A 26739-nucleotide genomic window follows, 5' to 3' on the forward strand; every position below is an offset into this window, starting at 1 on the left:
CAACTTGATTTCTCGCACTCGAGTCCACTAACACCACAACAATACTCCATCGTGGAATCATTCCGTCTCCATACGGAAATGCCGTCCACGACACTTACGCTTATCTTGACAATTTTATGAGTAGCCATTTAAGTTATCTATGAACAACATATGTCTCCAAGTAGTCCATATCCGCGGACGCGGCTATCCGAATAGATCATAACCCTGCAGGGGTGTACTTCGTCACACACGCTCTCGCCACTTATCGCCATGTGCACGTCATGCACCTCGGCAACCTTCAAGCGGAAGCCCAGCGAGGGAGTCGGCCACGACCATTAACCACATTAGTACCTAGTCCAGGTCTATCGCCTATCTGTGGGTAACCCGCACGAAAGTCCGGCCTAGGTTTCCGCCACGGCCCCAAACGATGTGCACAGGGTTCCCAAGCCCACCATCCGGGTGCCACTTGGTACACCATGCCACTGCCTACCGCATCACAGCCCACCTCTCAGGTCAGCACCATGCACGGCCTCCAGCATGACTATAAACACCAGAAACTACTTGCAACTCCTGGACCAAGTACTAAGCGATTAATAAGTCGAGAGGGGTCATATTTCAGGGCCCAGCATGTGGTAGTATCTCGTCTTGGATTACATACACGGAACTCAGTTCCTAAGGACGGTTCCAATGAAACAACCCACCATGTACTCCTACACAACCTTTCACTGGTACCTTTACCAAATCAGGTTCAACACACAACCTTTGCTTACCGAACACATTCTCACAATTTTGTTCATCTCCCAGATGACAGACCATACACAACTCTAAGCATAGCATGCATAGCAGGATAGGACACATCATGGCTCAAGCAACTACCAGGTATGGTAGGTTGCAAGGTTCAACTATTTATTGTGACAAGGATAGGTCATGCAAAGGAAGTGGGTTCAACTATCGTGGCAAAAGCATTTGATCCTAATGCAATAAGTAAATGCAGGAGCAAGAACATGGGATTTATCGGGATGATCAAAATGGTTGCTTGCCTTGTTGCTGAGAGGAGTGACAATATCCGTCAGTCAGATATTCGGTGGAATCCGGAGGAGCGGAGCCTACCGAAAGGAATGACAACAATCAATAACAAACATATGCAATAAAGATGATGCATGAGCATGGCATGAGGATGCAAGGTGGTATACTATTATAGCTAACATGTATTAGGTTTGAAGTTGATTTGAATCAAATTCAAATATCACTTCAAACGAGGTATTCTCGGATACCATTTTAATTGATTCGACCTGATGCTCAGATCAACTTGCTTTTAACATGCATGGAATGACATGTTAGGTTGGTGGTTGGTAATTTGGACAGTGTTTGATCATGTCATTTGTAGTGAAATTTAAATATTTTCCAAATTCCATCTACAAAGTATTTATAAGAATTAACTTATTCATTAATCTACATGTTTGGGTTCAGTAACATTTTCAAACATGTTTGAAAATGACATATTCAGATTCCTTGAATTTTTCTGATACTTTTCCATATATAAATTATTTTCATTGGAGTTACAGATTAATTTCTATGAATTTTAGAAGTTTTAAACATTTCTAGAATTATTTTTATACTAGAAAACCCATTTATTGCGTCACAGTGACGTCTCTGGTCAAGAGAGGCTGGGCCAGGTTAAACCTAACCAGTGGGGTCCACTGGTCAGTGACCAGGGACTAATCCCCGAGTTGACCAGCCCCTAACTGGGGTTTGACTCACCCTGGGGCCCACTGTCAGTGGCTAGGGGGGCGTTTAGTGGGTGATTAGGTTGACCACGTCGGCCCCCACCGGAATATGGCCGGCGGCGACCACGGGCGCGGTGGAGGGCTCACCGGAGTTGAGCTAAATGGCGCTACGTGCGTCGGTCTTGAGCGCGGTTCAGTGCTACGGATAGCTAGTGAAACGCCGCATCTAAAGGGAGAGGAGCTGGACCCAGTGGCCACCGGAATCCACGCCGGCGATGAGGTCAGCGGTGGCTGCGGCTCGAGCATCGACGGGAGTGCCGATGCGGGGGACTAGCGAGCTGGGAGAGGGGCCCTACGCCATCTACAGAGCTCCAGGAGCTCATTTCTGAGCTCGGTCTCGCGAGCGGAGTACTACAACGACGGCAATGACATGGCCGGCAACGAGGACTTCGGGCTCCGGCGGCTAACGGGGTTAAAGGAGGGGGAAGACCTCGGGAAGAGGGGGAACGGGAAGAGGAGCTCACAGCTGATCTTGTGAGGCTGCCGGCTGGGTCGGGGAGGACCGGGAGGCGACGGATCGACGGCGACCGGAGCTTCGGGGAGAGAGGGATCCGAGAGGGGAAAGGGGATCGAGAGGCCTAGGGGAGGAGATAGAGTCGCGGGGAGGAGGATAAGAAGGCCTAGGGCGTCGTGCTGGCGCTCCTGGAGGCCTCCAGCAGCGAGCAGGCAGGCAGGAGGTGGCCGGGCTTGGCCGCCGTGCTCATCTTCTCCCGTGCCTACTGGCAGGAGGAGGAAGATGACCGGGGAGCCCCTGGTGGGCTGGGCCGGCGACAGATAGAGGTATGCTATTCTTTTCTCTTATTTCTTTTCTGTTTTGTTTCTGTTTTGCTAACTATTTGATTTGCTATTTATTTCAGCTCCAAAATAGTTTGTAAAAAGTATTTTGAACACACCAGAATATTTGTTGGAATATATCCAACCATTTCTGGAGTTTTCAACATTTTGAAAACTTAAAGTTTCTGAATTCAAATTTTAAACTTGAAACCAGTAGCTTTTTGCATTTATTTAAAATGCCAAGAGTATAAAAGAAATGGTTTCCTTCATTGCTTATTTGTTTCCAAGAATTATCAGAAAAGTTGAACTTTTCTTGAGGCCATTTTGGGTTCATTGATTTTAACTAGTTTGAAATTTCCTTTAATTTGAGAAGTGGCTAGGGTTTTTGAGTTTTTCCTTCACCACTTACTTGTTCTTGTTGAAAATTTCCTAGATGCAATGCAAAGAAAACATGAGCACAAAGCTAACTTGATTAAGGTGTCAGGGATGTGACAACTTTCAGTCCATTTGAACTCGTTTTTTTGGTTTGGACTAGATCCCAACTACCATAGATGACCCAAACTACTCTGGTGACGATGATAAGGTGATGTGCAAGCATGGCAAACCAGGGAAGAAGTATGTTGCATTCGAAGGGATAGGCATTGGGAGGAGGTTCATTGCTTGTGTCATTGAAGTAAGATTGCAAATTAGTTATGTTGTTTTTTAGTTGTAGCTTTTCTTTCCGGTATTTACAATTTGTTCTAGGGTTAACTAGGCACTATTCAATGTTCATAAGCACTGTTTAGTGTTCACGTTCTTCCATTCCTAACATCCCAACACGTGGATCTCTGACATTGTACATATAATCTTTACAAGAATAGCCTTCTAGCTCTGCGAGTGCAACTAGATTCCAGAAAGTTATGTATCACAAACTTATATTTCTTTCCAAGTTATCTTTGTCAAAGAAATGAAATTTGACTTCCCAGACTTCATCATTCAAAGTACAATCAAAGTTACAGTCAAATCAAAGTTACAGTCAAATATTCAGTAAACAGACAATTTAAAATTTATATTAAAAGTTTAGTTAACATATTAGTTAAAATTGCAGTTAAATGTTCAATAACTACTTTAGCTCAAAGCTTTAGTAAAGTTAACACTTCTGTTTACTGAATATTCGTACAAAAGTTTAATTAACATATAAGTTAACACTTCAATTTACTAAATATTTAGACAAAAGTATAGTTATATATTCACACATATTCAGACAAAAGTGAACATATACAAAGTTTCAGTTAACACATACTCAGTACACAATTATATATACATACTTATATTCAGAGAAAGCATCATCCCTAACCCAAGAACATGAGCACTAGAACCCTAACCCTAGAGACCTAACCCTAACCCTAGAATCCTAACCCTAGAATCACCACTCGGGAAGAAAAGGAGAAGGTATGCATTACTTACCACACGCCACCGAAGGAGGATGCCCAGTTCTGGTTGCCCGTCGGATTTTCCTTCACCGCTCACGCAAACGCATGCGCCGTCGCTGATTCAAATGATGTGTTTGCCGTCGCGCGTTGGGAGGAAGCTACGGCCGAGATGGATTTGATCTACCACAGAACTCCGGTGGATCTCCATCAGCACCGCACCTAACATCAGCAGTGCCTCTGCCGGTCGTCGCCATGAGTGGGAGCACAAAGGAGGGAGAAGGGCAGCGGGCGAGAGAGAGAGAGAGAGCTGGTGCGGTCGGACACTCGGACCGCGTTAGTTTGACCGGTTTGTCGAAAACGCCCTAACGGCGACGTCCGATAGGCCGTTAGGCCACATCATCATCTTTCGGTCCCACCTGTCGAAAACGCCCTCAAGAGGTGCAAAACAATCGATCAATGCTTTTTGCAAAAAGTTTACTCAATGTGCGTTGCGTTTTGTAAAAATGATTAGGGATCTGGTGGTTTTCTGTACAGGAAGCCCGAAAAATGGTTGTTTATGCAATTAACTTATCAAAAAATAGGTCCTGGTGATTTTTTTTCTTTTGCAAAAAAAAAACACGACGGGATTCAAAACCGCGACGAGCCTTTCGATGCGTACACTAGATGCCGCTGCACTACTAGGACATTTGTGTGAACTTGCATGCGTAGATATTCTTAGGGGACTGATCTGCGTCGGCGCGTCGGCCGAAACTTTCGGCCGGCCGTGCGCGAGCCGCAGGATCCACCAACCCCGCGTCGTCTGCACCGTTGGATCCGCATGCAACATTTTTCTCCCTATGCAGCAAAATTTCGATGTGATGCATCATTTTTTTCAACGGTTGCAACAAAAAACAAAATTTGTAGCAAAAAAATATCTACGTGATCGTAGCAAAAAAATGAAGCTGATGATACGTGGTAGCAAAAGTCAAACGCCGGTTGTAACAAATATTTACGTGACGTGTATGCAACTTTCTTAATGAACGGTTACAGCAAAACATGATGCCGGTTGTAGCAAAAATTAACACGGTTGTAGCAAAAGTAAAAAACATCAATTGTAACGGAAAATCCGACGAACTAGAGTTGGAACCAAACGTATATGCAGCTTTTTACTGGGACAAAAATGTAGTAAAAAATGCTTGCAACAAATACGACGCTGGTTGCAACAAATTTAAACGAAATAAATATGCATCCATTGACCAGCGAAGCGCGCGGGTGGGAAAAATGTTGCAAGGGCCCGCGCGCGCGAGGGACGACCGGCGCGTCGGTTTGGTGGGCGCGCGGGTGGGTAACGTTTCCCATATTCTTATACCTTCGGCCTCATCGTTTTATATATACTAGCACAAGGACCCATGCGTTGCAACGGGAGAAAAACAATTATAATCTCGAATGATGCTGATCATATTATGTCTATAAAATTTTAGGACATTTCTGAAAATGCATGAACATTTTTTGAATCAGCAAATATTTTTTTCAATTGCACCGAAAAAATAACACACAAACTTTTTTCAAAATCCTGGACTTTTATTGTTTTCACCATCATTGTTCTCAAAATTATGAACATTTTTTTGAATATGCAAATATTTTAACAAAAATCCTGAGCATTTTTTGAATTCACAAACATTTTATTTTTTCTTCAAACTTTTATTTCAAAATTCCCAGTTTTATAAATTGCAAAAGTTTTTCAAAGTTCTAAATTATTTAAACTAAAAAATGGAACAGAAAAATGTAAATAAAAAATAAGACTAAAAACAGAGACACGAACTGTTTTTAAGATTTTGACACGGATTTTTGTTTTAAATCGTTGACTTTTTTATTTTATGGACATTTTCTCAAAGTTTAAACATTTTCTTATATACAAACATTTTTCAAAACTCGTGAGTAGTTTTTGAATTCTCAAAAAAAATATGTTTTTCTGAATATTTTATTTCAAAACTCTCAGTTTCTTAAAATTGAGAAAATTTGTTTGAAGTTTTAAATTATTTAAAGTAGAAAAACAAAATGGAACTGAAAAGAAAAATAAAAAAAACTAAACCAAAAAAACAGGCACCCACGTATGGGCCGGCCCAAACAGGTGTGCTGCATCTTTTTCCAACGCCCAAACCGTAATATAGGAGGTGCCTACATGGGCCGGCCCAGTTCGGATATTTTTCTGTTTGAAACGTTTTTATGACTTATAGATGGTATTGGTGGGTAATTTTAGTGAACTTTAAGAGCAATTTGGATGACGTACGGAAGAAGCACTATTTTCTTTATTAGTAGGTAAGATAAGATATGACACATTTCAATCACCCGTATACCCCTTAATTGCGAGAAAAAGACTAAAGTGTATGTCCTTTTATAAAAAAAAGTCATTCGTTCGGGGATTCCATCCCGAGCCGCGGGCTTCGATGTGCGCGCTCATGGCCACTGAGCCACCTACTCGTCCGCGTTGCATTTTTACACGTACTCCATTCAATTCTTATATTATTTTCTTTGAGATTTCTTTTATATTTTTCAGATCTTGAGTATTCTTCAAGCCGTGTGCAGTATTTTGTCACTGCACAGAATTTTATAATATACGTAGAACCCTTATTCGTAGATTCATATATATATATATCAAACATTTATTTAGTATACAATACTCATACTGCATACTGCTTGATGGATATGCAAGATCTGGAACAGATAAAAGAAATCCGAAAGGAAAGCATGTATAAAAAAAATAAAAGGTCGAGCATGAATCATATAGTTGATATGATCAACATGGAGATGTTAACCATTGAAACTAAATTCAACTCACGTGATGATCGGACTTGAGTTAGTGAATTTGAATCATGCGACACTCAAATGACTATAGGGATGCCAATTTGAGTGGGAGTTTACTAGTAATATGATTAACTAAACTCAATTATCATGAACATAGTCAAAAGTGTCTTTACAATTTATGTTGTAACTTGCGTTGTAGCGCTACTGTTTTTGATATGTTCCTAGAGAAAACTTAGTTGAAAGATGATAGTAGCAATTATGCGGACTGGGTCCGTAAACTGAGGATTGTCCTCATTGCTGTGCAGAAGGCTTATGTCCTTAATGCACCGCTAGGTGTGCTGAACCTTGAGCGTCGTTTTTGGATGTTGCGAACATCTGGCATATACATTTTTGATGACTACGTGATAGTTAAGTGCGTAATACTTAAACGGCTTAGAATTGAGACGCCGAAGACGTTTTAAACATCACAGAACATATGAGATGTTCCAAGAGCTGAAATTGGGATTTCGGGCTCGTGCCCACGTCAAGATGTATGAGACCTCCGGCAAGATTATTTGTCTACAAATTGAGGGATAAAAGATCAATCGTTGAGCATGTGCTGAGATTGTCTGAGTGCTACAATCGCTTAAATCGAGTGGGAGTTGATCTTCCATATAAGATAGTGATGGCTCTTCAAAGTCATTGCCACCAAGCTACTAGAGCTTCGTGATGTAATATAACATATCAAGGATAGATATGATGATTCTTGAGCTATTCACGATGTTTGACACCGCAAAAGTAGAAATCAATTAGGAGCATCAATTGTTGATGGTTAGTAAAACCACCAGTTTCAAGAAGGGCAAGGGCAAGAAGGGATACTTCGTGAAATGACAAACCAGTTGATGCTCTAGTGAAGAAACCCAAGGGTGAACCCAAACCCGAGACTAAGTGCTTCTGTTATGAGGGGAACGATCGCTGAAGCGGAACTACCCTAGATACTTGGTAGATGAGAAGGCTGGAAAAGTCGACAAAAGTATATTGGATATACGTGATATTGATGTGTACCTTACTAGTACTCCTAGTAGCACCAGGTATTAAATACCAGTTCAGTTGCTAAGTGTTAGTAACTCGAAATTATAGCTATGGATTAAACGGATACTAGCAAGGGTGAGGTGACGATGTGTGTTGGAAGTAATTCCGAGGTTGATGTGATCAACATCGCACGCTCCCTCTACCCTTCGGGATTAGTGTTAAACCTAAATAATTGTTATTTGGTGTTTGCATTGAGCATAGACATGATTAGATTGCGTTGATCGCAATATGGTTATTCATTTAAAGACAATAATGGTTACTTTGTTTATTTGAATAATACCTTCAATGGTATTTCGCCTAAAATGAATGGTTTATTGAATCTCGTTCGTAGTGATACACATGTTCATAATATTGATGCCAAAAGATACAAAGTAGTAGTGATAGTACCACTTACTTGTGGCACTGCCGCTTGAGTCATATTGGTATAAAACGCATGAAGAAGCTCCATGTTGATGCATGTTTGGACTCACTCATTTTTTGAAACGTTTGAGACATGCGAACCATGCCTATTGGTATAAATGCATGAAGAAACTCCATGCAGATGGATTGTTTGGACTCACTTGATTTTGAATCACTTGAGACATGCAAATCATACCACATGGGCGAAATGATTGAAGGCCTCGTTTTCCAGTGAGATGGAACAAGAACGTAACTTGTTGGAAGTAATACAGTTTGATGTGTGCAGTCCAATGAGTGCTGAGGCACACAGTGGATATTGTTATGTTCTTACTTCATTGACGATTTGAGTAAATACATGAGTATTTGCTTGATGAATCACAAGTCTGAAATATTGAAAAGTTCAAAGCTATTTCAGAGTGAAGATCGTCATGACAAGAGGAGAAAATGTCTATGATATGATCATAGAGATGAATATCTGAGTTGCGAGTTTGGTACAGAGTTAAGACAATGTGGAAACTGTTTCACAACTAATGCCACTTGGAACACCATGGTGTGATGATGTATCCAACACCATAGCTGCGCCCTATTGGATATGGTGCATACTATGATGTCTCTTATCGAATTGTCATTATCTCTTTTGGGTTAGGCATTAGAGACAACCGCATTTACTTTAAATAGGGCACCACGTAATTCCGTTCAGATGACACCGTATGACTATGGTTTGGAGAAACCTATGCTGTCGTTTCTTAAAAGTTTGGGGCTGCGATGCTTATGTGAAAAAGTTTTAGCCTGATAAGCTCGAACCCAAAGCGGATAAATGCATCTTCATAGCACAACCAAAATAGTTGGGTATACCTCCTATCTCAGATCCGGAAGCAAAGTTTTTGTTTCTAGAAACAGGTCCTTTCTCGAGAAATAGTTTCTCTCGAAATAACAGAGTGGGGGTATGGTGGAAACTTGATGAGGTTATTGAACCGTCACTTCAACCAGTGTGTAGCAGGCGCAGGAAGTTGTTCCTGTGGCGCCTACACCAATTGAAGTGGAAGCTGATGATAGTGATCATAAAGCTTCGGATCAAGTTACTGCAAACCTACGAGCTATGGAGAAGCGATGGTGGGCCCGGATTCCGACAAATGGGTGGAGGCCATGAAATCCGAGAGAGGATCCATGTATGAAAACAAAATATAGACTTTGGAAGAACTACTTGATGGTCGTAAGACTATTAAGTACAGATGGATTTTTAAAAGGAAGATGGACGATGATGGTAAGTGTCATCATTAAGAAAGCTCGACTTGTCACAAATATGTTTATGACAAGTTCAAAGAGTTGACTACGATGGGACTTTCTCACTCATAGCGATGCTAAGAGTCTATTGGAATAATGTTTGCAGTTGCTGTATTATTTATGAAATCTTGCAGATAGGATGTCAAAACATTGTTTCCTCGACGGTTTCCTTGAGGAAAGGTTGTATGTGATACAACCGGAAGGTTTTGTCGATCCTAAAGGATGCTAACAAGTATGAAAACTCCAGCGATCCTTCTATGGACTGGAGCAAGCATCTCAAAGTTGGAATATACGCTTTGATGAGATGATCAAAGTTTTTGGGTTTATACAAAGTTTATGAGAAACTTGTATTTCCAAAGAAATGAGTGAGAGCACTATATAATTTCTGATGAGTATATGTGGTTGACATATTGTTGATCAGAAATGACGTAGAAATTTTGGAAAGCATAAAGGGTTTTTTGAAAGGAGTTTTTCAAAGGAAAACATAGATTAAGCTACTTGAACATTGAGCATCAAGTTCTATGTAGATAAATCAAAGCGCTTCATAGAACTTTCAACGAAATGCATGCCTTGACAAATTTTTGAAGGAGTTCAAAATAGACCGGCAAAGAAGGAGTTCTTGGCTGTGTTGTAAGGTGTGAATATTGAGTAAGACACAAAACTCGACCACGACAAAAGAGAGAGAAAGGACGAAGGACGTCCCCTATGCCTTAGCCATAGGCTTCATAGGATGTTGTGCTGTGTACCACACCTAATGTGTGCCTTGCCATGAATTTGTTAAGGGGTACTAGAGTGATCCAAGATTGGATCACTAGACAACGGTCAAAGTTATCCTTAGTAACTAGTGGACTAAGGAATTTTCCTCGATTATGAAGGTGATAAAAGAGTTTGTTGTAAAGGGTTACATGGATGCAAGCATTGACACTAATCTGGATGACTCTGATTAGTAAACCGAATTCATATAGTGGAGCAGTCATTTGGAATAGTTCCAAATGACGCGTGGTAGCAACATCTATAGGATGACATAGAGATTCGTAAAGCACACGCGGATCTGAAAGGTTCAGACCCGTTGACTAAAAACCTCTCTCACGAGCAAGACATGATCAAACCCCAGAACTGTATGGGTGTTAGATTCATTACAATCCCATAGTGATGTGAAATAGATTATTGACTCTAGTGCAAGTGAGAGACTGTTGGAAATATGCCCTAGAGGCAATAATAAATTGGTTATTATTATATTTCCTTGTTCATGATAATCGTTTATTATCCATTCTAGAATTGTATTGATTGCAAACTCACATACATGTGTGGATACATAGACAACACACTGTCCCTAGTGAGCCTCTAGTTGACTAGCTCGTTGATTAGAGATGGTCAAGGTTTCCTCGCCATAGACAAGCGTTGTCACATGATAACATGATCACATCATTAGGTGAATGATGTGATGGACAAGACCCAAACTATGAACGTAGCATATGATCGTGTCAGTTTATTGCTACTGTTTTCTGCATGTCAATGTATCTGTTCCTATGACCATGAGATCATGCAACTCCGGACACCAGAGGAATGCCTTGTGTGTATAAAATGTCGCAACATTATTGGGTGACTATAAAGGTGCTCTACAGGTATCTCCGAAGGTGTCTGTTGGGTTGCCATGGATCAAGATTGGGATTTGTCACTCCATGTGACGGAGAGGTATCTCGAGGCCCAGTCGATAATACAACATCACAACAAGCCTTGCAAGCAATATGAATAAGGAGTTAGTCATGGGATCATGTATTACAGAACGAGTAAAGAGACTTGCCAATAACGAGATTGAACTAGGTATGGAGACACCGACGATCGAATCTCGGGCAAGTAACATGCCGAAGGACAAAGGTAACAACATACGGGATTAACTGAATCCTTGACATAGAGGTTCAATAGATAGAGATCCTCGTAGAATATGTAGGAGACAATATGGACATCCAGGTCCCGTTGTTGGTTATTGACTGGAGAGTGTCTCAGGTCATGTCTGCATAGTTCTCGAACCCGCAGGGTGTGCACACTTAAGGTTCGGTGACGTTTCGGTATAGTTGAGTTATAGGTGCTGGTGACTGAAGGTTGTTCGGAGTCCCGGATGAGATCCTGGACGTCACCGGATGGTCTGGAGGTAAAGATTGATATATACGAAGTCCTGTTTTGGTCATTGGAAAAGTTTCGGGCTCATCGGTAGTGTACCTGGAGTGCCAGGAGGGTACCGGGGGACCACCGGGAGGGGTGTGCCGACCCAAAGGCTTCATGGGATGTGCCAGACCCTAGTGGGCTGTCCAAAGCCTCCCCTAAGGGCCCATGCGACTGGAGTAGAGGAATAAGGCAAAAAGCCAAAAGGTGGAAAGGGTTTCTAAATTAGGAAGGAGTCATAATAGGATTCCACCTCCCTTGTGGGAGGCGGATTCCTCCCTTGTTGGCTCGGTCGAACCTCTCCTTGGAGAAGGGGACAAGGCAGCCTCCCCTCCTCTTCCTCCTATATATACTAGAGGTTTTAGAGGTGAGGGCTAACCCTAATTGCCACGTGCTCCCTCTACTTTTCTCTAGATTCGTTTCTCCTCTAGTCTAGTTCGGCGGTGCTTAGGTGAAGCCCTCCTAGATTAGTTCAAGACAAGCACCACCATGCCGGTGTGCTGGAGAACTCATCTATCTCTCTGCCCTCCTGCTCGATCAAGAAGGAGGTGATCGTCATCGAGCTTTACGTGTGCTGAACATGGAGGTGCCGTCCGTTCGGCACTAGATCGGGATGGATCGTGATGGGATCGCGGGACGAATCGTGATGAAATCGCGGGATGGGTTGCGATTTGGATCGCGAGGATGTTCCACTACATCAACCGCGTTATATACGCTTCTGCTTAGCGATCTACAAGGGTATGTAGATTCACCTTCCCCTCTCGTAGATGATCATCACCATGGATAGGTATTGCGTGTGCGTAGGAAATTTTTTGTTTCACATGCAATGTTACCCAAAAAATCCAGCTGACAAGCCACTTTGGGAAGGGATGAATAGAGATCATATAAAACGGCAAGGCGTAAAGGACGGAACGTGCCAGGGCCAGCCGACCATCCTTGGACAGAAGGTTACCGATCCATCCAACCATCTTACCATCGAAGGAGGCCACGAACCTTTGAAAGTCGATTTTCCCAAGCGAGCGTAGGGAGATGGGCATCCCTAGGTAGCTTGTGGGGAATTGGCTCACTGGAACCTTGATTGGTTGTAACAGTTCTAGGCGATTGACTTGGGAGCATCAGATTGGTAGGGTAACACTCTTTGCAAAATTTGCATGCAGCCCGGAGGCCGCACCAAAAGCCTTCAGAATGTGGCCAATCATCATGATGTCTTCTTTGCGTGGGTTCACAAAAAGGTCCACTTCATGAGCATAAAGAGAGGCTCTGTAACTAACCTTTCTGCCGAGGAGCTTCGAGAGGAATCCGTTTGAAGTGGAGAGGTCAAGCAGCCGGTGCAGAGGTTCCATAGCCAAAATGAATAAGAGCGGGGAGATGGGGTCACCTTGGCAAAGCCCACATTTGTGTCTGATACGCTCCATTGGGATCCCATTCACCAAGATCATAGAGGAGGAGGATGCCCAAACCGAGGCCATCCAGTCCCGCCATCTGGATCCAAAACCTTTCGCCTCCATCATATCAAGCAAGTAAGTCCAAGAGATAGTGTCGAAAGCCTCACAAGGATAGACGGTGTATTCGAGCGATGGAAGTGCTGGGCTACACGCTGCTCGTAGAGGAAGTTATCTTGAATGCATCTTCCACGGATAAAGGCACTTTGACAAGGGCTAACAAGCTGCTCGAGAGTCGTGGAAAGTCTGTGAGCAAGGAGCTTCATGAAGATTTTGACTAGGCTATGCAGCAGCCTGATCGGCCTCAAATCACCAATACCTAAAGGGTCTTTTTTTCTCGGGAATCAGAACCACAAGGAAGTCATTGCAGCATTGAATAGAGTGAGCATTCAGGTCAAACAACATCTGAAAGGCAAGCATGAGATCAAGTTTGATGACATCCCAACAGGTGCGGTAAAAGGATCCGGAGAAACCATCTGGCCCCGGATCTTTGTCCTGCGACATATCCCAAACCGCCTCTTTGATCTCCGCGATGGAGAAGGGCCTCTCAAGGTCTTGCATGTCAAGACGAGGAAGGTTGAGACGGTCCCAGTTCATTTTGGCGCTAGTATCGGCTCTTGTCCCCAAGATACTCTTGAAGTGGTTAGCGACCAGCTCAAGAATCTGCTCTTCATGCAGAACAATTGAACCATTGGCAACAACAAAGGAGTGAATCTGGTTCTTCGTGGCCCTTGAGTTCGCCTTAATGTGAAAAAACTTCGAGTTGGCATCTGTTGCATGCAGCCACCTAACACGGGATGTCTGTTTCTGCTTAATCCCGGGGAGCACCGCGAGCCCCAGGTGTCGAGATTTAAGGACCGAGAGAAACGATATATCATGGTCAGACATGGGCCTACTAACCTGGGCCATGTCTAGGCGTAAAGTCAGCTCGTGTACAATATCGAATTGCCCCGTCAGATTGCCAACAGTGTACTTGCTCCAAGAGGAAAGTGCTTTCCCAACATGTCTCAACTTCAGGTTGAAGGAATTGATGGGATTTGAACTGCCCACGGGCAGGTTCCAGGCCGCCAAAACGACCGCAAGAAAACCCGACAAAAACCTCCAGTATTCCTCAAAATGGAATCTTTGTGGCTTCATCATCAGACCCTCGTTGACCAGGAGAAGGGGACAGTGGTCGGACATGGCCATAGCTTGGGGGAGTAACTTGGCAGCCGGGAAGCGGAGGCCCCAGTCCGCATTGCAGAAGGCACGATCCAGCCGGACGAGAGTTGGAGGGTTCTGCTCATTTGACCAGGTATAGCTACGCCCGATTAAAAGGATCTCCTTAAGGCTAGCAGAGTTAAGGGTGGCGTGAAATCATGCCATCCAACGCTGTTAACGTGCTCATTGTTTTTATCCATCGGGTCCTTAATGAGATTAAAGTCCCCGATGATCATCCAAGGGCTGGTTACCAGTGAGTGGATGTCACTCGTCTCCTCCATAAATGTCGCCTTCCGCTCGTCATCAGCCGGCCATAAATTGTCGTTAGGGACCAAGGTTACCCTGGGTCTTGGATGTCATCAACTGAGACAGTGATTGAGAAAATATCACAACGTATGGAGATGATAGATAGCCTTGAGGTATCCCACAACAGCAAAATCCCTCCATGCGTGTCGTTCGACAGCAGCTCACCATAACCAGATAACTGGGAGCCAGCCAGCTCACTTCTCAGATTGTCAAAAAAATTGCTAAGCCTGGATTCCTGGATGGAAAGGATGAAGCACTTGGTTCTAGATACCAAGTCCGTGACTACCAGCCTTCTTACAGGGTCATTCAGACCGCGCACGTTCCAGTTTAGAATAATAAGGTTGCTATTCATGAATAAACATAAAGGCAACTCCCGAAGGACAACAATAGGTCAGCAAATGTAGAAAAGCAACAACATGCGCCACCGACACATGCGAGAAAACAGGAGAACATCGAGCATCCAAAGCACAATGGTACAAACAGGGTAGGCGCAAACGGCGCGTAGGGGTACAAACTGGGTAGGTGCAAACAACGCGTACAAGGTTAAAACAACGATGTTAAAGGCACAACTAAGGTAGGCGCCATCGGCGCGTACAGAGAGGGACAAATAGGCGCAACCTACGCAATCGCTGACATAAACGACAAACCTAAGGAAGACAATGTCACACCATGGTAACGAAAAGAAGAAGACAGTTGTATCCATGAGGAAACTGGGAGGGACACCGCCAGGGGCCAAGGGACAGTCTAGGTCGCCCCCGCCATCACCTCGTCCAAGATCCATGTAGGTCCGAGTCAGGCAGCTGGATGGATGCACGGGACTCGAGCCCGGCGAGTGCAGTCAACCCTGCCACAAAAATCCTCGGAAATAGGCTCCTTGAAAAGGTCATGGTAGGCTTGAAGCGTTGCATCAGAAAATGGATCCTCGCTTGAGATCAGTCCCAGGGCCTTGCAAATATGTGCACTAGTGGAAAACGGGCCTTTGGCCAGGACCCTTTAGTCCCGGCCTGCCTCTGGGCCGGGACTAAAGGCCCGGCCACGTCGCGCCAAATCGCAATGCCTCCCACGAGGCTTTGGTCCCGGCCCGTAAGGAGCCTTTAGTCCCGGTTTGGGCTACGCGGTGTGCAGCCCGCATGTGCGCCACCTTTAGTCCCGGTTTGTGTCTCAAACTGGGACTAAAGTCCTCTGCCTATATATAGCACAACCCCCGTCTCCCCTCTTCCTTGCATTTTTCTTGGATGGAAGAGTGTGGGTGTGTGCTAGCTCTCCATTTTTTTTGATGCACTAGAGGTGTTTGTTGAAATGTGTGTTAGAGCGATGCCGCTTTAGTTCACCGAACACAACTACGATATGAGATGCCTGAGCCACGCTTAAACCTCTTCCTCTTTATTTCTACTTATTCTAAAAGGTTAGCAACTATATTTCCTCGTTTAGACCGTGCGGTACTAATTTTTAGGATCGTGGTTGTATTTGATATACTGTCGTATAACGCAGATGAGCCATCCATGGATGTACGGTGATCGACGCACAGCCGCTTACAGAGAAGGCATGCATTCTTTTCGAGATGCAGCCGATGCGAACAAGCATGTTGGTGGCTTTATGTTTTGTCCATGTGTTGAATGTCGGAATGAGAAGGATTACACTTCCTCAAGAGTCATTCAGAGCCACCTGCTTCGGTCCGGTTTTATGTCGGGCTATAATGTTTGGACCAAGCACGGAGAAAGAGGGGTTATGATGGAAGACGACGATGAAGAAGAAGAGAACGATGATGACAACTACCGATCTATGTTCCCTGAGTATGCTGATACCGCAATGGAAGACAGTGAAGAAGAAGATCAGGATGAAGAACGGGAACTAGATGAGCCCGCTGATGATCTTGGCCGGGTCATTTCTGATGCACGGCGAGGTTGCGACACAAAAAATGAGAGGTTGCAGTTTGAGCAGATGTTACAGGACCACAAGAAATTGTTGTACCCAACTTGTGAAGATGGCCAGAAGAAGCTGGGTAGCACACTAGAATTGCTGAAGTGGAAGGCAGAGACCGGTGTGACTGACTCGTCATTCGAGAAGTTGCTGGTACTGATGAATAATATGCTTCCAAGAAAGAACGAATTGCCCGCCAGCATGTACGAAGCAAAGAAGCTTGTTTGCCCTCTAGGATTAGACGTGCAGAAGATACATGCATGCCCTAATGAGTGCATCCTCTACCGCGGTGAGAAGTACGAGAATATGGATAAATGCCCGGTATGCACTGCATTGCGGTATAAGATCAGAAAAGATGACCCTGGTGATATTGAGGGCGAGCCACCCAGGAAGAGGGTTCCTACCAAGGTGATGTGGTATGCTCCTATAATACCACGGTTTAAACGTCTGTTCAGAAATAAAGATCATGCGAAGTTGTTGCGATGGCACATGGAAGATCGTATGAAAGACGATAAGTTGAGGCACACCGCTGATGGTCGGCAGTGGAGAAAAATCGAGAGAGAGTTCCCGAGATTTGCAGCTGATGCAAGGAACTTATGGTTAGGTCCGAGTACATATGGCATGAATCCTTTTGGGGAGTAGAGTTGCAGTCACAACACCTGGCCCGTTACTCTATGTATCTACAACCTTCCTCCTTGGTTGTGCATGAAGTGGAAGTTCATTATGATGCCAGTGCTTATCCAAGGTCCAAAGCAACCCGGCAACGATATTGATGTGTACCTAAGGCCATTAGTTGATGAACTTTTACAGCTGTGGGCCGAACCAGGTGTACGTGTGTGGGACGAGCACAAACAAGAGGAATTTGACCTTCGAGCGTTGCTTTTCGTAACCATCAATGATTGGCCTGCTCTTAGTAACATTTCAGGACAGTCAAACAAGGGATACAATGCATGCACGCACTGTTTGGATCAGACAGAAAGTATATATCTGGACAAATGTAGGAAGAATGTGTACCCGTACAATCGTCGTTTTCTTCCACCCAAGCATCCCTTAAAGAAAAAAGGCAAGCATTTCAATGGCAAGGCAGAACCCCGGGGGAAGCCTATCATCCGTACTGGTGTTGAAGTATTTGATATGGTCAAAGATTTAAAAGTAATCTTTGGAAAGGGTCCTGGAAGCCAACCTGTTCCTAACGGCCCTAATAAGCGCGTACCCATGTGGAAGAAGAAATCTATATTTTGGGAGCTACCCTACTGGGAAGTCAATGAGGTCCGCTCGGCAATCGACGTGATGCACCTGACGAAGAATCTCTCCGTGAATATTCTAGGCTTCCTGGGCTTGTATGGGAAGTCAAAAGATACACCGGAAGCACGAGAGGACCAGGAATGTCATAAAGGAAGAGATGGCATGCATCCAGGACAGTTTCAAGGGCGTGCCAGCTACGCTCTTACTAAGGAAGAGAAGGAAATCTTCTTTGAAGTCCTTTTCAGTGTCAAGGTCCCGACTGGCTTCTCGTCGAATATAAAGGGAATCGTAAATATGAAAGACAAAAAATTCCAAAACCTAAAGTCTCATGACTGCCACGTGCTTATGACGCAATTGCTTCCGGTTGCATTGAGGGGAATTCTACCAGAAAATGTTCGCCTGGCAGTTGTGAAGGTATGTGCATTCCTCAATGCAATTTCTTAGAAGGTAATCGATCGAGAAAGTCTATCAGGGTTACAGATTGATGTGGTCCAATGTCTGGTCAGCTTTGAGTTGTTGTTCCCGCCATCCTTCTTCAATATAATGACACACCTCCTAGTTCACCTAGTCGAAGAGATTAGAATTCTCGGTCCTATGTTTCTACACAATATGTTCCCCTTCGAGAGGTTCATGGGAGTCTTAAAGAAATATGTTCGTAACCGTGCTAGGCCAGAAGGAAGCATCTCCAAGGGCTATGGAACATATGAGGTCATTGAGTTTTATGTGGACTTTCTTCCTAACCTTAAGCCGATTGGTGTTCCTGAATCTCGGTATGAGGGTAGGCTGACAGGAAAAGGCACATTAGGAAGGAAAGCAAAAGTATGTATGGACGGGCATTCTTTCTCTCAAGCACACTACACAGTTCTACACAATTCCACCGTGGTGGCTCCGTATATCGTGAGACACAAGAATATTCTACGCTCCGAAAACCCGGGGAAGGCTGACTCTTGGATTAAAGGGGAACATGAGAAGACTTTCGGCAGTTGGTTGCACACACATCTCATGAATGACGACACCGTTGGAGATCAGCTGTACTGTTTGGCCAGGCCACCATCTTCGACTATATGTACTTTCCAAGGGTATAAGATAAATGGGAATACATTTTACACGGTTGCCCAAGATAAAAAGAGCACCAACCAAAATAGTGGTGTTTGCTTTGATGCAACATACGAGAATGGGCACTGTTTGGAAACATATTACGAGTACATAGAGGAGATATGGGAACTTGACTATGGACCTACTTTTAAGATCCCTTTGTTTCGGTGCAAACGGGTGAAGCTAACAAGAGGCAGGGTAGTTGTAGACCAAAAGTACGGCATGACAACAGTGGATCTCAACAATCTTGCATACATGGACGAACCATTTGTCCTAGCCAATGATGACGCTCAGGTTTTCTATGTGAAGGACATGTCTACAAAAACGAGAAAAAGAAATCAGCAAAAGAAGATATCGTCCGATGAGCCAAAACGCCACATAGTTCTTTGAGGGAAACGAAACATTGTGGGAGTAGATGACAAGACATACATGTCAGAAGATTATAATAAGTTTCATGAAATTCTTCCCTTTAAATTGAAAACTGACCCAAGCATCCTACCGAATGATGAAGATTCTCCATGGCTACGACCTAGAAGAAAACAGAAATAATAGATACGAATATTGGTGCAACAATGTAATAATGTATTAAACCTTTTATGTAATGCATGTATGGAATGTACTAAATTTCAAACACTTTTCATTTTCATAGTTTTGTCAAATTCTCAAATATGCAAAAATAATTTTAATAAACCTTTGTAAGAGATGAGTTCTCGTTCGAAACGCTGATACTTCGAGAGAGATTGTCCGTTTTGTACACGAAGTGCATCCAGTTTTTGTCATAGCCCTCTCAACTTTTTAACTCATGCTATGTGGGTGAAATGATGATAGCATGCCAACTTTCAACATTTTCAGAGTTTATTTGTAGTGCTTTTCAATTTTAGGGTCAACTAGCTCAAAAATAAGTAAATGCACGAAAAATACCAAATTAAGTCAGAAATTGTTGAAATTTTGTGATGTGCCTTTGAATGGTGCATTTTGAACACACAAAAAGTATGGAGTTCAAATAAGTTCAAAAAAATGAAATCTCTTTGTAAGAGATGAGTTCTCGTTCGAAACCCTGATACTTCGAGAGAGATTGTCCGTTTTGTACACCAAGTTCATTCAGTTTTTGTCGTAGCCCTCTCAACTTTTTAACACATGCTATGTGGGTGAAATGATGATAGCATGCCAACTTTCAACATTTTCAGAGTTCATTTGTAGTGCTTTTCAATTTCAGGGTCAACTAGCTCAAAAAAACAAGTAAATGCACGAAGAATACTAAATGAAGTCAGAAATTGTTGAAATTTTGTGATGTGCCTTTGAATGGTGCATTTTGAACACACAAAAAGTATGGAGTTAAAATAAGTTCAAAAAAATGAAATCCCTTTGTAAGAGATGAGTTCTCGTTCGAAACCCCGATACTTCGAGAGAGATTGTCCATTTTGTACACGAAGTGCATCCAGTTTTTGTCGTAGCCCTCTCAACTTTTTAACACATGCTATGTGGGTGAAATGATGATAGCATGCCAACTTTCAACATTTTCAGAGTTCATTTGTAGTGCTTTTCAATTTCAGGGTCAACTAGCTCAAAAAAAAAAAGTAAATGCACGAAATATACCAAATTAAGTCACAAATTGTTGAAATTTGGTGATGTGCCTTTGAATGGTGCATTTTGAACACACAAAAAGTATGGAGTTTAAATAAGTTCAAAAAAATGAAATCCCTTTGTAAGAGATGAGTTCTCGTTCGAAACCCTGATACTTCGAGAGAGATTGTCCGTTTTGTACACGAAGTGCATACAGTTTTTGTCGTAGCCCTCTCAACTTTTTAACACATGCTATGTGGGTGAGATGATGATAGCATGCGAACTTTCAACATTTTTAGAGTTCATTTGCAGTGCTTTTCAATTTCAGGGTCAACTAGCTAAAAATAAATAAGTAAATGCACGAAGAATACCAAATGAAGTCAGAAATTGTTGAAATTTTGTGATGTGCCTTTGAATGGTTCATTTTGAACACACAAAAAGTATGGAGTTCAAATAAGTTCAAAAAAATGAAATCCCTTTGTAAGAGATGAGTTCTCGTTCGAAACCCTCATACTTCGAGAGAGATTGTCCGTTTTGTACACGAAGTGCATCCAGTTTTTTTTGTAGCCCTCTCAACTTTTTAACACATGCTATGTGGGTGAAATGATGATAGCATGCCAACTTTCAACATTTTCAGAGTTCATTTGTAGTGCTTTTCAATTTCAGGGTCAACTAGCTCAAAAAAAAGTTTTTAATTGAAAATAACAAAATAGTTAATAGTTTGGATAGTCAAAATAATTACTTTTGAAAATAGAAAATAGTTTTGAATTATTTATTCAATTTCAAACACTTTTCATTATCATAGTTTTGTCAAATTCTCAAATATGCAAAAAGAATTTTAATAAACATAGTTTTTAATTGAAAATAACAAAAGAGTTAATAGTTTGGATAGTCAAAATAATTACTTTTTAAAATATAAAATAGTTTTGAATTATTTATTCAATTTCAAACACTTTTCATTATCATAGTTTTGTCAAATTCTCAAATATGCAAAAAGAATTTTAATAAACATAGTTTTTAATTGAAAATAACAAAATAGTTAATAGTTTGGATAGGCAAAATAATTACTTTTGAAAATAGAAAATAGTTTTGAATTATTTATTCAATTTCAAACACTTTTCATTATCATAGTTTTGTCAAATTCTCAAATATGCAATTTTTTTAATAAACATAGTTTTTAATTGAAAATAACAAAATAGTTAATAGTTTGGATAGTCAAAATAATTAATTTTGAAAATAGAAAATAGTTTTGAATTATTTATTCAATTTCAAACACTTTTCATTTTCATAGTTTTGTCAAATTCTCAAATATGCAAAAAGAATTTTAATAAACATAGTTTTTAATTGAAAATAACAAAATATTAATAGTTGGATAGTCAAAATAATTAATTTTGAAAATAGAAAATAGTTTTGAATTATTTATTCAATTTCAAACACTTATCATTTTTATAGTTTTGTCAAATTCTCAAATATGCAAAAGGAATTTTTAATAAACATAGTTTTTAATTGAAAATAACAAAATAGATAATAGTTTGGATAGTCGAAATAATTAATTTTGAAAATAGAAAAAAATTGAAACTATATGAGAATTTATAGAGAAAATTCAACCTAAATTCAAAGTGACCTCACTTTGAATTCAGGTTGAATTTTCTCCATAATTTCGAATATAGTTTCAGTTTTCAAATTTACAATGAGTTTAGGCCCGTAAGCCTGCTTTAGAGAGGAGCTCGATGGAGATGCTGTGACGGGGCTTATAAACTAGTGTTAGTCCCCCTTGCTGGGCGAGGTGGGACTAAACTTATCGTGCAGCCAACGGAGGGGCTTTAGTCCCGGGTGGAGCCACGACCCGGGACTAAAGATAGAGAGAAAGATTTGCTCACACTGGTCCTCGGCAATGACGAACATGGAGGACGAACGCGAGGCTTCGGTCCTTCTTACCCGTGGTGGCTTGGGTTTGCCAGAGACCAAGACACTTACAGAATCCGAGCGAGAGCAAAGAAGCGGCAGCAGGATGAGGAGAATGACAAGTTCAACCAGTTGCTTGCCAGGATTAACGAGCAACATAAGCAGATTCATGAGCTTAGAGGAGTAGCGCGCCAGGAAGATCCTGCACTTGATATTACCGGCGCCCCATCTAAGCGGAAAAGCAGCATGGCTGAATGTGAGGCCCCGCCCGACGATGCACGAAGAATGGTAGAGGGCGGTCCCGGCTACCCCGTGGATGGAATCAAGGAGTCAACATCATGTGAACTCCATCAGAAATTCAAGAACATATCCATGAAGGTGGCCGTCGGAAAAGCTTTACCTTCTGGCCCTGATGCACGCTGGCATGGCCGTGAGATTCCAGCTGGCTTTGCTAAAGTCGGGGTGGATGAAATCATGGCGTGGTTTCATGATATGGAGCTCGACATAGCTGGACCCAAAGATGAGAGGACACTCGGAGAAGTACTGGGTGGAGTCATCCTATGGGACAATAACTACATCAAGCTTCCAGGCTCGGCCTACGGACAACACCGCCTCCGAGTCGTCGCAGGTCACCTACACCTCCATCACCTCCAAGCCCTCCACATGACGTCGGCCAGCACAACACGAGTTCATCTCGATCACCGCCGCCGGACTTGGGTCGTCCGTCTCCGCCGCCGCCCGCTCCGGATACTAAGCGGAAGCATGCCAGCAAGAACGCTTCGCCGATGATTTCTAAGCGACGGAGCCCCCAAAGCGCAAACTGTCGCCCCTCCCAAAGGTACCTCATGCTAATCTTCCTATCATACCTTATGATCTTACCCCCGAGGAAAACACCAGGATAGCAAAGGAACATCACGATGCGCAGATGAAAAAGAAGGAACCCGAGCCCCGCCCGGAATACACCGAGAAGCAAATAGCATATGCAAAATACTTCACGACCCTTCCATCACAGTATGACTTACACCATAAGCCTGATGACTATACACGCACATTGCAGAAGGAAGTGAAAAAGAGCAGATCACGTGCAAGTGCAAGTGGGAGCAAATCAAGTTCAACTACAAGCAAAAAAAGATCAGACGTTCCTCAGCTTGGACAACAGGATAAACAGTCGATCCCACCCCTCAGGGTGTTACCCGAGAATGTCCCCCCTCTGGTGGAGGGGCAAGATTTGGAATTAGCAAAGAAGTGGGCGAATCAATGGGGTATCCCGGTTGAAGACATTCTGGCTTCCCAAGACGACAGGTTACCCAAGGCTGTGGTAGCCCCTAAGCCATAGTTTGTCATGGGAGCGCCTTTGGTCAGCAAAGATGATCTCCCAACAAATATGCGTTACTTGCATACATGGTACTTAAGTGAATCAAAGAATGGGAGAACGATGATCGTGGTGAGTCTCCCACGGGAGTACTACGGCCGCCCCGAAGAAATCCATATCGACTTTGATGAACTCTTCCATATGTACAATGCCGACGCCCTCGACAAATCGCTTATGAGTTGCTATTGTCTGTAAGTTTTTCAATTCGTTGTCTACATATAACTTGTTTAGTTATTTCAATTCATTGTCTATATATAACTTGTAATCTATTATGCAGAATGAAGATTCTGGATTGTAAAAATAGGAACATCCTAAATATTGGGTTTATTGACCCAGATAAAATACATATAGCGACGCTAACTGATAAACCGAAGGAGACGGAGGAAAACCTTCTAAGGTTTCTAACAGATCAAAATTTCTGTGACCACGTACTATTTCCACACAACTTCAGGTGAGGGTCTTTACTCTGTTGTGTCCATTCACTTATAAGTCTAATTGATAAGTTACTGACACACACATATATATATACATGTGCAGCTTCCATTGGATTCTGTTGGACATTCAAATTGATAAGGGAAGAGTCGATGCCTTCGACCCATTATCGAGACCCTTGGAACAGTTCCAAAGCCTGCAAGACATGCTCCAAGGGTAATTTCAATCATTCTTGCGCTCTATCGGTCTCTTTTGATGATTTTCTGATATATCAATTAATGAAAAACTTAGCAAATCATTATCCTTGTCGGGCAGGGTTTGGAAGCGGTTCAAGTGCGTGACTCCCGGTATCGAGCCTGAGAAGCTGACCTTTAGAGCGGCTCAGGTAAGTAGTAGTATGATATACTTATATTTTCAATACATTTATGATGCTAGATTGTTATTTTGATTATATATATTCTATTCTCGTAAAGTGCGACCAGCAGCCACGGGGGACGCATCTATGCGGATACTATGTTTGCGAGACCATTCGCACGTTTACCTCTGAGCACAAGGATCACAGATTCGACGTAAGCAATGAACATTCACACCTCTATTTTTACCCGTCATTCTTTGTTATCATGATTGATATTCATATTCATCTCCTCTTCTTATATAGTACACAGCCATGAGGGAGAAGTCCCTACCAGAGCAACGCGCGATTGGTGTTGCAGAGGATCTTGCGACCTTTCTAAGGACGGAAGCTATAGATGACAAAGGACGATTTAGTGTAGCTAGGGGCCATTACTGATGTTGGTCCATGTAATCGAATAGACGGGCTATAGTCCCGATAATTCAGATCTCCATATAATTGTATATATATATGCTCGCTTGTAAGATAAGTTAATCTTATATATATATGCATAATTATTTCTATTTGGAATTATATGAAAACTAATTCCCGAACACCAAACGAGGCATCACGTTAATCTCCCGAACACCTAAATCCTAAAACCCTAAAACCCAAAATAAACAAAATCTGAAACTCTTTAGTCCCGGTCCGTGTAAAGAACCGGGACTAAAGGGCCTGCCCCTCAGGGCGCTCCGAGGCGCCCACGTGGAGCACCTTTGGTCCCGGCTTGGAACAGGGCCGGGACTAAAGGGTAGGCCTTTAGTCCCGCCCCTTTGGTCCCGGTTGTTGAACCGGGACTAAAGCCCCTTACGGGCCGGGACTATAGGCCCTGTCCCCACTAGTGGTGCCTGAGTGCAACGGGAAGATTTCATTGAGGGGCGCACAGTGGACGGGGGTTTAGTCTACCTGGAGATGGACGCCAGGATCTTCCACTTGATTGAAAGGGAGGAGGATGGCCTTTGATGGCTGCTTGGGGACGAGCCGAAGAAAAGAAGGGGATATGGTAGAGATCAAACTGGCAATGAACTAACGTTGCTCATCAATCTGAAGATTTGAGACACTATGACCCGAGAGGTTGGCCTGAGCTAACGCCACCCTGACCCTGGCCTCCGGAGTTGATGGGTCAAGCGATAGCTAGAGGCCTAGCCCAAACATGATCTTCAAAGAGGAAGGCTAAGCAGGTGCTTGGGTGTGCATGTTGTTGGAGTCACACAACACAGAAAGGCGAGGGCTCCAGATTGACCTGTATGCCGGGGCGGAGAGCAGATCACAAATGACCCCACCATGATGGATGCGCTCGGGTTCGAAACCCCGTGGAAGCACGCGTGATTGTTTTGAAACTTTTTGCAATAAGATTATATCGTATAAAAATAGTAATGCCTACTGTTAACACCTGGTCATGCAGACAACAGAAATGGAAAAAACGATACGTAGGATTACAACACCGAAAAAACTGTCTGCTTCCTAGGGTTTCCTGCGCTCGTGCGACGACGACCTAGGGTTTCTGGACTTCGTTGAGATCTCGATCGCGGTCGATTTCTCTGGTTTCTCCCATCATTCCACTCACAGTCGACTCCTCTCTCTGCCTGCTGCCACTCCTTGTCATTCCATTGCCTGGATTCGGAGTGATCACGGGGTTCTCTCGTAGAACTGCCTGTCCTTGGTCTTCGCTTGTGGGTTGGCGATCATGGCGACAGGTAGTCAGGATAAGGGACCGATCAGGGATGGGGTGGGGATGGTTAATGTGCCCGTCACTGGGACGGATGGTGCCGTGGACTCTCTCAGATCTGTGGCGGAAAACAAGGGCGCCGTCGGTGGAGGCGATCATGCTGAATCTTCGGCGACGGGTGCCGGAGTGGAGAATCTCATGGCCCGCTTGTGTGTGACAACGGCGGAGTCCACGGCGGTGATCATTGATGATGTTGATGATCTAGAGTTGGTTGATCCCAACCGGTCTTTTGTTGGCAAGGTTCTGTCTCCGAATGTTCTGCACATTGAGACGATCAAGTCGGCGATGAGGCCGGCATGGGGTAACCCTAGAGGTTTGAATTTCAATCCAGCGGGGGACAATCTGTTCTTCGTTGAATTCGGATCATAGGCTGATCGTGATAGAGTTATGGAGGGTTCACCGTGGAGAGTAGGTAAACATGCAGTATTGCTCAAGTTCTTTGATGCTGATATATCCCCTGTGGATGTCGTTTTTGATCGCTTGGCC

The sequence above is a fragment of the Hordeum vulgare genome, chromosome 1H, assembly GCF_904849725.1.
Source record: "Hordeum vulgare subsp. vulgare chromosome 1H, MorexV3_pseudomolecules_assembly, whole genome shotgun sequence".
Lineage (NCBI taxonomy): Eukaryota > Viridiplantae > Streptophyta > Magnoliopsida > Poales > Poaceae > Hordeum > Hordeum vulgare.